Raw genomic sequence first — 18797 nt, 5'->3', positions numbered from 1 at the left:
AGGCCATGGATTTTCAAAGGAGCAATGAGGGCTACACTGGGGAATTTGGAGTACATAAATGGAAGGAGAAATCATGCAGTAAATTAAAAAATGGATGCCTCTTATGTATAACCTTACAAAATTTTGATTATTGGAATCCTCAAAAAATATACAGAGTTCTTTTCAATTCAACAATGTATATTATCATTATCATTATCATTATCATCATCATTATTATTATTATTATTATTATTATTATTATTATCTGTTCTGTGCACCCTGAAGTATTTCTTTAAATTACCCCTCTTTTGTCACTGAAATGTGTTCTTTGACAAGCAATTCCTCACCACCCTGATATTCAGCCTCTCACTGTCACCATTCAAACATAGATCAGGGGATTGACTTTAGGATCCAGTTTTGAATGAGGTCAGACAGCATTTGATTTTTTGTGCCTTGCTCATGTTCCTGAACATAATCTTTGCATTCATCTATATGTTCAAAATAATAGGATTGGCTGTATTGAAAGGTTGAATAGTACTTATATGTATGTATCAATACACACACACACACACACACACACACACACACACACATATATATATATATATATATATATATATGCACGATGCATGTAACAACAGTAACTGATGATAAAATTCCTGATAATCAAAGAGCCCATGAATGCCTGTATGAGAAAAATTGGAGGGAGGAAATGGATGTGAGAGCAGGCATGATTATATTACAATCTCAAAACCAAAGAAAAATGTTTTCTCTGCAGAAAAAAATCAAATAATACAATATCTTGTATTCATGAGTTGAAGGACAATCAAGTCATTTCTAATTGTGTGCACTCTAAATTATGCTTCAGTAAACATGAATGAAGATGTGTCCTTGACCAGCACATGTCATATGTTATTTTCATATGTATGATGGTGGAATCACTCACTTAGTGTATACAGTGAATACTCTATTTTTAACTGACTGAGGAATTTCGTGGTATTTTCCTTGATAACTGTGTAATATTAAATTCTCTCTGTCTTAGTTAGCGTTTCTATAAACTCTTATGAGGGAAAACATTTAATTTTTGTGGCTCTCTTACAGTTCAGAGTTTTACTTCTTGATCATGAAGGTGAGAAGCAAGGCAACAGGCAGGCAGACACGGTGCTAGAGCAGGAGCTGAGAGTCACTACATCTTGACTTGGAAACAACATCATGCAGTCTGATTCACTGAGTGGGCATGTATGAGAACTCAAAGCCTGCCTCCACAGTGACACACTTCCTCCAATAAGGCCACACCCATACCAACAAAACTATACCTTCTAATAGTGCCCCTCTGTGGGGAGCCATCCCTCACCCCCACATTTCCCCCAGAATACTCTTGATTAGGAGCAGCAGAAAATATTAGTTAGAAGGATAGAGGGGAGAGAAACAGAGAGAAATGCAGGATAGCCTCATAGGGCCTGGATCCCAGTCCATCAAGAGATGATTATTTCTGCACTAGGGTATTTAAAGGAATGCCAAGGAGTGGACCATAAGGCCTCCCACCAGCACAACCAAGTGAACCAAGTGCACACCATTTCAGATACTTGCACTCAAGCCTATGCTCTAATTATCCTCTCTATGCAGACCTACTGGGTAAAGCCACTAGGAATCCTAAAAATGGGCTCCAACAGGTCCGCCCTTTCTTAATATATAAAAAGCTCACAGGAATATCCATAGCTGTCATACCTCCAAGTATGGGAGTAGAGGATGATAAAGATGGCATTTCTTTTTTGAAATGGGTCTAAGATGACTACAGCAGTCTAGGCTGCATCAAGCCCTTAAAAAAAAAAAAACTCCTGATGCAACTGTATCAGACTTAAAAACTCCCATAGTGTCATCAATGACATTAACAGGTTAACATAATTCTAACATGAATATTGCTATACATAGTTACAATTCTCTCAATCTTACATCTTAAAGCAAACTCTTAATAGAACCATTTGAATTTCTTGCTAACAAAACATAGGATAAATTTCTGATGTTTTCACATCAAACTTAAATACTTCCTTAACTTCAACAAACCATGGTGCATTATATCAATAGGTTAATATAATAATTTTAACATGAACATTACTATGAACCATTATAATTCCTACAAACATACATTCAAAGGCAATATTCTCACTAAACTCATCAATACTTTCTTATAAACCTACATACAAAAACAATTTCTTAATAGAACTATACAAAACACAACATTAATTCACTCAGGAAACACTAAAATGTTTTTAAATTTAATAGACTAAGGAATATTAACACTCCCCTTTCATTTATAATTTTTTAAGCAGTTTCATTTTTACCTAAACAGTTCCATTTTAACACAAAACAATTCATGAATCACCACAATTAGCAAAGCATATGTGCATACACAAAACTGAATCTTGAGCCTAGGTAAAATTAATAATAATAATTATTATTATTAATAATAATAAATAATAATTTCTCTCCATTTTAGCAGTTCCGTTTTTAACACAAATAATTCCATAAAACTGTTTCTAAGTCACCACCATGGATACAGACTATATGCATAAGTAAATTCAAACTGTCCCATTGTAATGAAATCATTACTGTCCAACTCATTTCTTTAGTCCAAAAATTCAAATAATAAATTATGGTACCAGCCTTCCAAATATGAAGAAACCCATAACCAAAACCTTTTTGTAGTTTTATTTCAATTTTTTGTAAGTTCAAAAAGTTCAAATAAATCTGGTACTAGAATTTCACTTCCAAATATGAAGAAACATTTTACAGTCAAAAACATTTTGCAGTTAACAATTTTAGTTCAAACAAGCATCTCTGCTGCTTTCATTCTCAGGCCAGAGACACATTTGTTACAGCAGCATTTTATGGCAGTTTTTCCTTCAGGGTGAAACTATTAGTTCCATGAGAGCTGGTTGTGGAAAGTCCTCTCTAAAGAGACTTTCTTTTAGCTACCAAATTGAAACTGTAATGTTTTTACTGCTAGGTTTTTCCATACTGTGTTGATGTTCTGCAGGTCTCAGCTGTGGATGCCTGGCCATGGCTGTTGTGCTTACTTTGGCATCTGCCATTCTTAGCAGCTTCTGAAGTTTCTGAAACCACTCAGATTGACAGCCAACAATCTGTCATGGATGCTGTTTTCTGTGTCCCAGGTTCCTTTACCACACACATTAAGCATAGACTCACATTCAACATTAGCACTTTTTCATAAACTCACATTCAACATATACTTATTTGTATTCTTACAAGCTTATATTCTTAAGGAAAGTCTACAGGACTATCTTAGCAAATGTACTTCTTATATTCATATAAGTGTATGTTCTTAAAGAAATTCTATAGGACTACCATTCAAATTTATATTCTCACTACATGTCTTAAAGGAATTTTATAGATCTATTTTACAAACTTAAGAAAACTTTCTATAGGGCTACCATAAGCAAATACCTAACTTGGAAAAAACCTAAAAGATTTCTTAACATTTACATTATTTTCCAACAAGACAGAGAGTAATTTTTCAAACTCACAAAAAGAATGAGAAGAAAAACCTTCTAAGGGGCATATCATACCTCTAAGTGACTTAGCTCTTTGAACAACATAGTGTCATTGTTAAGGCTGTAATCCTTGGTGTAAAGTTGTTTTTCCTAGTCATCGTTCTCACCAGGCTCTCTTAGCTGTTCCTGAACTGACAGAGAATGCACTCAGGAGCAGTTTTTAACTAGAGGCTGTCCCTTTACACAAATTCAAAACAGCTCCCTGTTCAGACAAATGTTTCTGTTACAACAGAACTTTTGCTTTGCTTTACGGAAAGCTTGGCTTTGGGATGAGGGTATAATTACCATATTGAACTGCTGCTGTAAAGCTCTTAGCAAAAATTTTTTGTGCAGCTATTAGGCAATATAAGGCATTTTCTCAAAGGAGCCTGTATGTCAGATCTGCTACTGGTCAAAGGCAGAGCAGCTCCAAGCTCACAGTCCTTTTAGATTTTCATAAGAGCTGACATTCAACAAACTCTTAAGACAATTTTCCTTCTTCTTAATTTTTTAAAAGCTGCATTTAAAGTTTACTATGAGCTTCTTTTAATGCTGTACATGTTTCTCTGGAATCTTAAATACAACTCAAACTCATAAGCTTTTTTTCCTTTAAAATTATCTCTTGTGAGGCAAGCTGTTTATTTGTTTTCAACTTTTTGGAAAGTAAACCTAAGCTTTCTAGCAATGCTTGGGAAAGAAACTTCATTTTGAGTTGAAAAAGTGTTTCTGGGAAGGATCACCATCTTTGGTGGAAAAACTACCTTTCCCCGAATGCATTTCTCATGTATCAGCCTGTAGCTAGAGTTTTCCTGCCTTGCCCACAGTCAGGACAAATCTTTGTCTCCCGCCAGACAGCCGTTCAGACCCAACCAAGTCAACATAGAGACTTTTTTTTTTTTTTTTTTTGAGACAGGGTTTCTCTTGTGTAGCTTTGCGCCTTTCCTGGAACTCACTTGGTAGCCCAGGCTGGCCTCGAACTCACAGAGATCCGCCTGGCTCTGCCTCCCGAGTGCTGGGATTAAAGGCGTGCGCCACCACTGCCCGGCTAACATAGAGACTTATATTGCTTCAAACTCTATGGCCGTGGCAGGCTTATTACTAACTGTTCTCATAGCTTAAATTAATCCATTTCTACAAATCTATACCTTGACACATGGCTCATAGCTTACCAGCAATTTCACATGCTTCTTGTCCTGGTGGGTGGCTGGCAGTGACTTCTGCCTTCCTATTCTTTTATTTCTCCTTTCTGTTAGTCCCACCTATAATTCCTGCCTATCCACAGCCAATCAGTTTTTATTTATTGACCAATCAGAGCAACACATTTGCCATACAGACCATCCCCCAGCACAGCCAAGTGCAGACCATCTCAGACACCTGCACTCAGGCCCATGGTCCTAATCATCCTCTATGCAGACCTGCTGGGTAAAGTCACAAGGAACCTGAGAATGGGCTCCCACAGGACATACAGAACATTCCACAGCATCAGCCTACTGTTGTAATCTACCTTTCAGACTCCAATTCCCACAAATATCTTTGGCTCTGGGAGTCAACTTCTGGTTCCCTTTTACCAGGCTTGTTTTCATGCTTCTAGCCTGGGAGGTCTGAGTCAAGTTTTTTTGTTTTGTTTTCCACTTTTTCAGCATGGGAGATGAAGAGATTTCTGTTCTCCCTGAGCTGCCCTAGCTAGGTGATTTTCTTTCATCTGATACTGGCCCCAGATCAGATTCACTCATGCCCCACTAGTGTGCACAGAGGGGAGCATCCCTAATACCAAAATTCTCTCTGGGCTTGTTCATTTGCCTCAGCCAGTCAGTGAAAAGGAACAAAAGCAATTAAAGCAGACCTTTCCTGCAGCTCATTCAGAGAGACTTTCCCTGAAAGATCTTTATCTAGTCCTGCTGGTTCCTTCCTCCCAGAAGCAGAGCTTCAGATGCCTCAGGCTGCAGTTCTGTTCCTCTGTTAGCTGCCTCTGGAGGTAGGAGCTTTACTCTGCTTCTGTTTTCAGGGTCTGTGTAGTTTGTGTTCATAAATCAAGCTTCTGCTTTTCATCAAGGGAGGTATTTGTAATCCCTAAGCTCACATTAGGACAAGTGTACGTCCCTAATCAGACCTTTCTCCTGGATTAGTTCCCCAGTAGTTTGTGTTCATCTGTCTGTGCACTCTCAGACAATGGCTTAGTCACAGAGGCAACAACCCTTGAGGGCTTCACTCCCTCACTTCACTGGAAGTCAGTGGGGGAAACCAAAAGTGCTTGAAACAAAGCTTTTCTCAGAAAGGCCCTTTCTCTGATAGAAGAGAGTTTTACTCCTGGATAGTTCTTCATTCTGTCCTGGCTCAGATCTTCGCCCCAGATGGAGTTTCTATTGCTGCCTCTACTGCTGCTGCAGACAGGGCTCAGCTTTATTGCTTTCTCCAAGCCAGGAACTTCCTCAAGCTGCCCTGCACTTTCTCGAGCATCTTTGGTTAGGTTCTAATTGCGGAGGGATTTTTGATCACCCTTTACTGGCTAGAAGAGTCAGAACTTTAGCAGAGAGGATTTGCCCTGTTCTAAGTGGTTTGTTGTTTTTTTCTTAGAGTGAACCACAGGTGAGTTCCTGCACTAATATCGCCAGGTGATTCTTACTTTTTGTCCTTACAGAAAGAGAAACTGAGAATGTTCTGAAAGCTTTTCAGTTTTATAGACAGATACTAAGTTTTTTAAAGAAAGCTTTTAGCTTGAGAGAAACACAACCAAGATTTTTACTAGAAAGATTTTAGTTTGAGAGAGACAAATTTTTCCCAAGACTTCTAAACTTTGGTTTATTTCAACCACGTTTTTTACCTCTGGGAGAATTACTTTCTTCTGCCACTGGAGAACAACAGCTACCAATAGGAATCTTTTTTTCTGCCCAATAAGCTTAAGGAAGAGCTTTTTTTCTGCCTGTTAAGCTCAAAGAAGAGCATTTTTCTTCCCAGTTTGTGTTCATAGCCCTAAAATTAGAAAATTAAAGACTTGGTTTCTCTGTCTTGTAGCTTAATATATTATAAGGTTTTCTTATGCTATTTTTCTAAATTTTTCTACACTGCCTTACACTGTTTCTTCCTGCACTGTATTGCTACACTCGACCTTCCTTATATTTCATACATAGAAATTAAGAGAGAGAGAGAGAGAGAGAGAGAGAGAGAGAGACAGAGACAGACAGAGAGAGAGAGAGAGAGAGAGAGAGAGAGAGAGAGAGAGAGAGAGAGAGAGAAATCTTGACAGAGGAGATTCTATGCTGCAGCCTTATACTTGAACATCTTTCCAGGCCATTTTTTCTTTTTCTCTTGAGGACAACACCCCCTGCCCTATTTAAATTTTTTTTACTACAAAACCAGGTCAGACCCTCTTTACCTGGAAGGGCCTAACTCTTTCTTTCACAAAGCACTTTGGATATTTTTGTTTGTCTTAATCCCTGTTCAATGGTTACATCTGTGCTGGTCCACCCCTCACCCCCACATTTCCCCTAGAGTACTCTTCAATAGGAGCAGCAGGAAATATTAGTTAGAAGGATAGAGAGGAGAGAAACAGAGGAAAATGCAGGATAGCCTCATAGGGTCTCGATCCTAATCCATAGGGCCTTGACTGTCTCTGCCCTATGGTATTTAAAGGAATGCCAAGGGGTGGAGCACAAGACCTCTCCCCAGCACAGCCAAGTGCAGACCATCTCAAACACCTGCAGTCAGGCTCGTGGTCCAATCATTCTCTCTATACAGACCTGCATGGTAAATTCCCCAGGAAACCTGAAAATGGGCTCCAACACCCTTCGCTTTGAGAGCCATTTTCTTTTAAACCATCACATTCTACTCATTGGCCTCAAAAATTGTAACAAATTAATGCAAAATACTTTCAGTCCAACTTCAAAAGTTCCCATAGTCAGTAACACTGCCAAACTCATTAAAAAGTCTGAGAGAGAGACACTGCCAGCCACTGCCATGACCAGCAGCATGTGAAGACGCCGGGATTTTTTATTCTAGGGCAGTCAATCAGAAGACCCATGACTATAATGAGATATTTCAGAAGGAATCCTCAGACCTGTCTAGAAGTTGGAGTTTATTTCTGATACCACACTGTGCAACCTAGCTCTGATCCAGATGTACAGATGGAAATACTGACAGAGAAAGAACTGTGGGTACCTCTCAAGTCTGTAGCTGAGAATGGAGTCAATAAACCAAGTCTACTCATAGGCAGAATAGACTCATGATGAAGGTCAAGGATCAATGGGCTTTGCCAAACCTCAGATACAGAATGTATGAATAATGGGAGCAGAGACCCAGATCAGTGTATTGAAAGCAGAGTGTCATTGTTTGTGGAAACAGATGTAGACCACCAGAAGCTTGGAACAATTTGCAAATGAGAAAAGTAAAATCTAAAATGAATGTGTTTCATGGTCCCACAGCCAGAAGAAGGTTCAGGATTAGAACATAAACTTGAACTTCCTAATGCCATGCACTTGCACTGTGGTGGCTCTGCCGAAAGCCCTGGCAGGAACACACTAGTCTTCATACATGGCCTCACCTTCCTCAGCCAAGACCTCTCTTCTGCAGATCTTGTCTCCAACGGTGGCCAAATCGATGATGCACCTGCCTCCAGCAATGAGTTAATAAGTACAGAGTACATTAGTAGACACGGAGAAAACGCTTCTCAAAGTTTTAGCTTAAAAGTGTCATTAATGTGGGGTTACATTTTGAGGATCTACTATAATTTGCATGGCAGACACTGAGCTAGACCTTCCAGATGTTTCAGGAGAACATTAACTGCCGTGCCTACCCTCAAATAAAAAACCTGTTGGTCAGACACCAAGGAAGGTCACATGAAGCTGAATGAGGATGGGAAAAAAGCAAATGTATGAAGCCTTGACAAGACTGAGAGCAGAGATTCTGTTTGGTCTTTTAAATATTTTTGCACAATATTTGGAACTACTGATTCTACACCTTATATAGCATTTAAAACAAATCTTCAGAAGGACTCTTAGTACAAAAACCAGATTAACTTTGTGACTTCAATAACAAGAGTTATTGGCACAGAGATCCTTTGTTGAATACCACTGGGAAAATATATGAGTTAATAAATGATTTATTTGTGTTCCAAAAAAAGTCTGAACTTCAAAGCCTCTTCTTAGATTCATTTAATATCTTAACTCTAATCACCTGTAAAAATCAAAATACAAAGTCAGATAATATACTTCCATCATGAAATGATGGCACAGGATACACATTACCATTCCAAAATGTAGAGAAGGGAGCACAATGAGGAAATATTGGACCAAAGCAAGATCAAAAACCGGCTGAGCAAACTCCAAACTTTGCATCTCTATGTCTGATGTCAGAAAGCTCTTCAGATCAGCAACAATGTTCAACTTTGTTGACTGCAACACACTTCTTTCTCTTGGGCCATTTGCACTCCCTGTTATCAGCTCCCCTATGCAGGTATTGCAAGGCTCTGGCATCCCCAACATCATAGAGCCTCCAACACAATCCAGGCTAAAACTTCAAAGCTTCACACAATGGCCTCTCTAGGCCTCCAGTCAGGGACAACACTGACACATGTCTGGACTCAGTGACTTTCCTTTTCACATGGGCAATTTCCACTGCTCCTTTCTTCTGTCCTTAACTACAGAACCATATGGATGGAGCTGCCAAGTTCTGCTGCTTCCTGGGACTGGAACATGCACCCCATCATTTAAATACATCTACACCAATTTTCTGTTTTCAATGAGTACCTTCACACCTAAATTTGGGTGTTCTAAAACTTACTCTTTGACCAGGCTGGCCTCAAACTGAGAGTTTTGCTAGCCTCTGCCTTCCAGGTGCTAGGATTAAAGGCATGTACCATCACACCTGGATCTAAGCTTTTCTTTAATTCCTTTTCACAAGTTGGAAACTTACCTGGGTGGGATCTTGCCCTGAGGTCATCATTCCATTTATACCATTTCTAAATCTGTTTATCTCTTTGCACAGCTTGCACCTTTTTATTATGAATCTTTATTAGAGTTACCACTAATAACCACAGGACAGAGTCTATACTAGGCTGTTTTCAGATTTTTTACTGCCAGTGGAATTAATCCAAATTATTTTAGATCTCTTTACTTTAGCCTCAGGCAGACTCCTCTGACAAGGGCAAAAATCAAGCACATTCTTTGCCAAACTATCAAAAGAATAATCTCTTGTCCATATATTAATATTCTTCTATTCTGAAACGTCTTGAGCAAGTCTCCAGAGGTTCATCTAATCATAGTAAGCATCACCATGTTCAATGCTCATATTAGTATGGCCCATTAAACAGGATTTAAAGTTTTCAACTGCTTTTCTAATCCATTGTCCCAACGTCCATATTTCATCAAACAAAATCATGATCATGTCTATCACAGCATTACCTCAGTCCCTGGTACCGACTTCTGTATTAGTTATAGTTTCTTTTTCTGTGAAGAGACACCATGACCACAGCAAGTATTGTAAAGGAAAACACTTAATTGTGGTGCCTCACAGTTCTGAGGTTTAGTTCATTATCATAATGGTGGGAGGCAAGGGAGCATGGAGGCAGACATGGTGCTAGAGGAAGAGCTGAGAGTCTTCACATATTGACTCACAGGCAACAGGAACTGGATATTATCTTGAGAATATGTGAGTCTTCAAAGCCTGCCTCCACAGTGACACACTTCCTCCAATAAGGCCACACCTACTCCAACAAGGCCTTGGCTTCTAATAGTCCAATCCCTTTGGTGGCCATTTTCTTTCAAAACATCACACCCTCTAAACTATTATTCATGCCCCACTTTCTTGTAATGTCTCATTCTGTCCTTTTATCCAGTAGTGATATCTATCCTTGATGGTAAAGCATTTTTAATAGATAAAGAAGAAGGATGGATCTTGTTTTCTAATCCATTCTGTTAATCTGTGTCCTTTTATTGGGGAATTGAAACTATTCTGTTGAGAGTTTTCCATGAACAATGGTTATGGATTCCTGTTATTTTGTTATAGTAGTGTGGATTTTTCTACAAGTTTTGATGTGTCTCTCTGGTGATATTTATTCCCTTTTTCACCTTAGGTGTGGTTAACCTCTTCAGACTGAAGTTTTCCTTCTATTGCCTTCTGTAGAGTTGGAGGTATATATAAATATTGCTTACATTGGATTTTATCATGGAGTTTTTGTATTTCTCCCTTTTTTTCTGATTGAAAGGACTCTTGGGTATAGTAGTCTGTGTTTCTTAATGTTTGCATTGCATCTATTTTGGCCCTTCTGCGTTTTAGAGTCTCCGTTTAGAAGACAGGTGTTATTCTAATGGGCCTGAATTTGTATATTATTAGTCTTTTCCCCTTACAGCTTTCAATAATCCTTCATTTTTCTGTACACTTACTGTTTGATTATTATGTGTTGATGGTAATTTCTTTTATGGTCCAGTCTTATTTGGTGTTCTGCATGCTTCTTGTAACATTAAGGCCCTCTGTCTTTAGGATGAGGACATTTTCTTCTATTATTTTGTTGAAAATATTTTTTGACCTTAGCCTGACTCTAGTCTTCTTCTTTTATTTCTTTTTTTTTTTTTTTTTTTTTTTTTTTTGGTTTTTCGAGACAGGGTTTCTCTGTGTAGCTTTGCGCCTTTCCTGGAGCTCACTTGGTAGCCCAGGCTGGCCTCGAACTCACAGAGATCCGCCTGGCTCTGCCTCCCGAGTGCTGGGATTAAAGGCGTGCGCCACCACCGCCCGGCTTCTTCTTTTATTTCTATAAAGCATAGATTCTTTTCACACTGTCTTACATTCCCTGGAGTTTCCCATATATTTTTTTCAGTTAACATTTCCTTTAACTGAAGAATCCCCAATAATAGGAGTCAGAGAAGTAGTACAGGCCCGTGCAATTGGATCATTTTTTTCTAATTGAATGTTCATTTTTTTGAGTTTTTTTTTTCTGGAATTGAGTCCCTTAACATTGAGTTATTATCAAAAGATGGGTACTAATTCTTGATTTTTTTTGGTTCTATGTGTGAGAGTTGTTTTTTTTAATTGATTAAAATTTATTCCTATTTAACTACAGTCACTTAGAAACATTTAATCTTGTTTTAAATAGGAAATACAGGCCAACAAAGTACAACAAAGAAACTGTGATAGTTTGAACACCTATATCCTCTACGGGCTCATATATCAAATGTATGGTCATTAGTGAGTGGCCCTGTTTGACAGGAATTAGGAGGTGTGGCCTTTTTGGAACATGGGTCGCCTTTTCAGAGGAGGAATGTTATTGGGTATAGGCTCTGTCATTTCAGAAGACCAAGCCAGGCCCAGAGGCTCTCTGTCTCTCTCTCTCATCCTGCTATCTGTGGATCTCAATGTGGAACCCCAGTAACTTCTTCAATGTCATGCTTGCCTCCATGCTACCACACTACCTGTCATTCTGTAAATGAACTAAACTTCTGAGATTGTAAGCCAAGGCTAATTTTTTTTCCTTTACAAGTGTTGCCATGGTGTCTCTTAACTGCAGTAGCATACTCATTAAGACAGTAACCAGTTGATTATATTTTTTCCAATATCATTTCCATTTACACTTATTGGCTGCAAATTTAAACAAAGAAATGTTATTAATAATATTTTTATTATGTACTTTTTGAGATTATGATATAATTACATCATTTCCTCCTTTTCATTTCCCCCTCTGAATCTTCTAATATACCTACTGCTGATTTTATTCAAATTCATTCATGGCCTGTATGGTCATTAATTTTTGTTACATATATATGTGTTTATACACACAGAGTGACACACACAAACACACACACAAGTACAATTTGCTCAGTATGTATATTTTTACTTGAAATTACATTTTCAGGGCTGATCATTGGTAAATGATTATTTAATAATCAATTCATGTGTTCATTCATGGGAAAGAGTGTCTCAAAAAATGACACAGAGACTTATTATTAATTATAAAAGAGCAACCTACTACTTAGACTTGTCCTCCCCACAGCTCCTATAACTTAAATTAACCTATGTCTTTTAATCTAATTTATTTTATGTGGCTCAATTATATTTACTCTGTAATGTCCATCCTGCTTTCTCTCCATCTGGCTGGTGACCCTGCCTTTCTTATTCCCAGCACTCTCTCTGTACAGAAATCCCTACTCTAACACTTGCTAGCTATTGGCCATTTAGCTTTATATCAGACCACAGTGACACATCTTCACACAGTGTAAAGGAATATTCCACAATATCCCCTTCCACTTTTTCTATATTAAAAAAAAGGTTTTAACTCTAACACAGTATGATTATATACAATAAGAACAATATCAGGTAAGAATTACATTCACAATTTCCTGTCCATTTGTATTTGTCAAATTTAGAGAAAATACTCAACTATCTGTCCTATCTTAGTCCAGTTTTATACCTAAACCATTTTTGTCATAACCTGTGTTACCATCCTAAGAATATCTTTTTAGACCATAAAACATCTTTTTGGAAAAACAGTTTAAGCTTTTATGTTTCTCAACCTTAGAAACTTTATGCCTCTTATGTAAGTTTCTTTTCTGAATTTAGTAACAAAGGAAATTGTAAAACTATAACTATCTATATTATAGACTCAAAAAGGATAGAATATTAATTGACTAAACAGAAAGTGTAGAGAAATCAACTTCTAAAACTAAGAGAAATGACAGAAACAGCTGGCTGCCTAGTCAGTCACCTGTTTCCTCTGTAAAGTTGGGTAATTCATCTTTGGCTTACAGGCCTAGCACATGTCACAGACTTTTCTGCAAAGCAGGAATTTTGGAGGATTCTCCTTCTTTGACTTGACAAAGTTTGGCAGACACTTTCCTTTGTGTACAGCTTATCCAGTTTGGACAGTGCACTCACTGTCAGCAGTTGAGGAAAGGGCAGTTTCTTATCCAAACGGCTAGCTTTGCCACAAAGAAAGCAAACTACATATGGAGGTTCTTCAATATCCATCATCCTTTTGTGCAGTAAGTTGATGCTGACAGGCACAGACATGTCTCACTGTCAAAAAAATCCTTATGTTATTAATAGATTTCAAATGCCATATTCTGTAGGTCATTGAAGTGTTTGAAGATCAAATATCTACCTAAAATATATTTCTGTATCAACTTGAAACATACATACCATCATTTTATGAATTTGATTTTTATAGAGTATTATTAACCCATATTACTTTATTATGCTAAATATCTTTCAAGGATGAAAACTTTACATTACTATCACAAATGAGCTGCATATGTACAGTACAAGAAGAGAAACATATATACAGTATAACAAAAATAATGTTAATTCGTATCAATAAACAAAAATATCTTACACAATATAGTAGAAACATAAAATATAGATACACTATAACAAAAACAACCTTAAATTTGTATTGATATACAAAAATTCATAACTGTGAAATATTTGAGACTAGACATTTTCAAAAGTAGACTCAACAATCCATCCTTTTATCCCATGATTTCTATACTATATACCCTCTTTCCCTTCAGAAAGAGATTCCTGAATCTAATCTCCTTTATTTAGTTTTTTCCCTGGCCAAGTTAAGCAGCAATATGTAACTAACCCCCAAATGATGAAAAACATCCATAACCCATTGAATGGCCAAAAAACACCCACCTACCTCTTGGGAAAGTTGGCATCATATTCTGTATACTGCATCCTATTGTCTGGGGGTGATGGCCTCATTGGAAGACCCCAAGAAAATTAGGATAATGCTCAAGTCCTAATTAGAATAGTCTGTGAGTTTGGACAAGCACAGCCAGCTGCCTTGAAGCTGTTCTGGTTGCAGAATTCTGAGGAAACCTCAAGAGAGGTATTATGAAAGGCTGTATCACCTGGACCACGCATTTTCATTTCAAGATCCCCTTGTTCTCAAAACACACAAACTTTCAAAGGTACCATATATATCTACATTAACAAAAGTATAAAATGTGCAGTTTGTACAAAGCAGGCAAAAATGATTTTTTGTTTTATATTTAAGCAGGTAAAATATCATCAGTGTGTTGGGTTTTTAGTTATATTTCCTGATGTCTGTAACTAGGATTTTCAAACAGTGTCCCCTGATGAAATGTAATCTCTATTAATCTTCAATGAATCCACAGATTTTTGTTTTTTGTGGAAACAAAAGCATAACCTCTTCCCCAATGCAACATATATTTACTTCCATTTTGAAGTGAACACATTTATAAAATATATAAATTGGTTCAGTTTTGCAGTTTAAATAATCCAATGTCTCTCAGCAGCTATTGTTCACGCCTCAGCAATCAAAATATTTAAAGTCAACAAAACACTACATAGGATCCAGAATCTTTGTATATTTTCTCTCTATACACGCCTAATGGTTTTATATTATTTTATTTTCATTAAAGACTTATTTTATTATTTATGAATTATTTTTCCTTTGACTGTCTATACTCATTTTCTTTTCTTTTGAACCCTACACAGGTTTTTTTAAACACACTATAACCTGTTTAGAGATCTTTTCCTTTCTGGATGTGTCTTTATTGAGCTTCTTAAACTGCTATGTCATCCAATGGTTTGGCTCATTGCTGGAGACACGACCAAACACAAACTACCTGTTCTTCTGGTTCTTAGAATGTTCCCATCCCCTCCCCTGCAATGGTCCCTGAGTTTTAGGTTCAGGAGTTATATTGTAGATGTAACCTTGAGACAGGGATACAAAACTCTTCCTTTCTGTTGGTTGTGGTTTTCTGTAGTGGTCTCTGTCTGTTTCCTTCATAAGGGTTGATTCCTTTACATTTCTTTGGTGAAAAGAACAAAGATTTAGAGTATAGTTAGGGGTTATGCTGATTTAGTAAAATGAGGCTTGTAGGTGCCCTTCAAACATCCATAGGTTCATTAGCCATGGGTAGTATTTAGGTTAACATTACCAGTTATGATTTACCTCTTGTTGATCAGATCTTAAGTCTAAGTAGACAATTGTTGGCTATCAGCATGATCTACATGCCTCTATTGCAGCTTTCGTATTATTTTGTCATGCTGATATTTTGTGTGGTTCACACTTGTATGAGATGCATAGTATCTTTGCTCCTTTGGAATCTTATATATCACTGAATATAAAAATATAGATTCTTTCTTTCTTTAAAATGAATACGAGAAAGAGCAATGTATTGTTCTCTGCATTAATATAAAATAAAATAAAAATAAAATAAAATAAAATATATTTTATTTTTGCTCTGTATTATCTTTGTTTTTCATTGAAAATGAAGTCCTCTCTCATACAATATATTCAGACCACAGTTTCCCCTCTCTCCACTGCTCCCAGATCATCCCAACCTATCCTCTCCCTCAGATCTACTCCCTTCATTTCTTCTTCAGAAAATATTGTGCCTATAAGAGTCAAAAATTTCAACAGGACAAAACTAGATACACTAAAATAAGGCAAAAGCCTTCATACAGAGGCACATATGTGTTTAGATTAGGAGCTAGAAACCTCAGAAGAGAGAGAATGTTCAAGGTTTATATAATGGATCTAGGTTAGTTCATTCAATATTTTCTTCTAGTTTTATCCAATTTTCTGCAAATTTCATTTATTAAACAACTGAATACTTTTTCTTTTTTTAAGTTATAATATAGTTACATCATTTTCTGCCTTACATTTCTTCATCTAAACTTTCACAAAAAGCTTTCCTGACTTTTTCAAATCTATGGCCTCTTCTTTATTGTTATTACAGGCATATATGTATGTGTACATACTCTCTATATAACTTGTTCAGTCTTTACGTTATTTGTATGTATGTTTTCAGTGCTGACCATTTGGTATTGGATAACTGATATGTGTGCTTTTTCCAAGGGAAGACTATTTTTCCCACTTTCAGCCTTTATTCATTCAATGTAGATTTTTTGTGTGTGTGAGGTTTGGGCCTTAAAGTCTCTTCCTGAACTACTTTGTAATGTCTATTAGCATTTTCCTTGTTCAGTTTATGTTTATGCATCACATTGGTAAGACATAAGAGTTTAGCTCCTGATACTGGGATACACAATCTGAGCAAAAAAACTCTGATCCTCTGCCTTTTACAGTCTTTTAGCCCCCCTGTTCTGCATGTTCTCTGAGCCTTAGATGTGGGAATTGTTTTGTAGATGTGTCAGACATGACTAGGCTCCAGAATTCTCCCATTTGATTAATTATGGTTTTCTCCCACAAATTGTTGCAAAGAAATTTTTCTTTGGTGAGTGAGAAACTATATTTATATGTGGGTATAATGATATTTTTGTTTAACATTAGCCTATTTTATTAAAGTGATGGTTGTAGGTTTTCCATTTAAACTGCATTTGTATATTTATACCCAAAGTAACATGTATTACAGGTATTTTTAGATAGATAGTTCATAGTATGGCTGCTTAGTATTCTTTCAGATATATTTGAGTTAATCTTGTATTCTGCCACATTACTGATAATGTTTATCAGCTGTAGGAATTCCCTGGTGAAATTTTTGGGGTTGCTTATGTACACTATCATATCATCTGCAAATAGTGAAAATTTGACTTCTTCCTTTCCAATCTCTATCCGTTTGATCTCCTTTTGTTGTCTTATTGCTCTAGCTAGAACTTCAAGTACTATATTGAATAAATATGGGGAGAGTGAACAGTTTTGTCTTGTTCCTGATTTTAGTGCAATCACTTTGAGTTTCTCTCCATTTAATTTGATCTTGGGGGTCAGCTTATTGTAAAATGCCTTTATTATGTTTAGGTATGTTCCTTTATTATGTTTAGGTTTGTTCCTGATCTCTCCAAGACCTTTATCATGAAGGGGTGTTACATTTTGTCAAAGGCTTTTCTGGCATCTGAGATGATCATATGTTTTTTTTTTCTTTAGTTTGTTTATGTGGTGTATTACATGGACAAATTTTTGTATGTTGAATCATCCTTGCATCCCTGGGGTGAAGCCTACTTGGTCATGGTGAATAATTGTTTTGATGTGTTCTTGGATTTGGTTTGCCAATATTATATTCAGTATTTTTGCATCAATGTAATGAGGGAGATTGGTCTGTAATTCTTTTTCTTTGTTGCATTTTTGTGTAGTTTGGGTTTCAGGACAACTGTAGCCTCATAAAAAGTGTTTGGTAATGTTCCTTCTGTTTCTATTGTATAGAACAATTTGAAGAATATTGGAATTAGCCCTTCTTTGAAATTCTGGTAGAATTCTGTGCTGAAACTATCTGGTCCTGGACTGTGATTGGTTGGAGACTTTTAATGACTGTTTCCATTTCCTTAGGGGTTATTGGCCCATTTAAATTGTTTATCTGGTCTTGGTTTAACTTGGTATATGGTACCTATTTCCATTTCTTTCAGATTTTCCAATTTTTGTGGAGTACAGATGTTTGAAATATGACCTGGTGATTCTCTGGATTTCCTCATTGTCTGTTGTTATGTTTCCCTTTTCATTTCTGATTTTGTTGATTTGGATGCTCTCTTTCTCCCTTTTGGTTAATTTGGATAAGGGCTTATCTATCTTCTTGATTTTTTCAAAGAACCAACTCTTTGTTTTATTTATTGTTTGTATCATTCTCTTTGTTTCTATGTCATTGATTTTAGCCCTCAATTTGATTATTTCCTGGAATCAATGCCTTCTGGGTGAAGTTTGCTTCTTTTTGTTCTAGAGCTTTCAGATGTGCTGTTAAGTCATGAGTGTTAGATTTCTCCATCTTCTTTATGTGGGCATTTAGAGCTATGAATTTTCCTCTTAGCCCTGCTTTCATCGTGTTCCATAAGTTTGGGTATGAAGTACTTTCATTTTCATTGAATTCTAGGAAATCTTAATTTCTTTCTTTATTTCTTCCTTGACTCATTGGTGATTCACTTGGGCACTGTCCAGTTTGCATGAGCTTTCTGTAAATTTTGTTGTTGTTGAAATCTAACTTTGAGCCGTGGTGGTCCAATAGGATATAGGAGGCTATTCCATTTTTTTAAAATCCATTCAGATTTACTTTGTGATCAATCATGTGGTTGATTACAGAGGAGGTTCCATGGGGTGCTGAGAAGAAGGTATATTCTTTTGTGTTTCAGTGAAATGTTCTGTATATATCTATTAAGTCCATTTGAGTCATAACCTGTTAGAACCCTTATTTCTCTGTTAAGTTTCAATCTGGCAGATTCACCCAGTGGTAAGTTGGGGTGTTGAAATCTCCCACTATTAATGTGTGGGGCTTGATGTGTGATTTAACCTTTAGTAATGTTTCTTTTACATATGTGGGTGTTCTTGTATTTGGGGCATAAATATTCAGAATTAAGACTTCATCTTGG

This window comes from Peromyscus maniculatus, chromosome 23 (genome assembly GCF_049852395.1).
Source record: "Peromyscus maniculatus bairdii isolate BWxNUB_F1_BW_parent chromosome 23, HU_Pman_BW_mat_3.1, whole genome shotgun sequence".
Classification (NCBI taxonomy): Eukaryota; Metazoa; Chordata; class Mammalia; order Rodentia; family Cricetidae; genus Peromyscus; species Peromyscus maniculatus.
Note: the sequence above shows the minus strand (reverse complement) of the source record.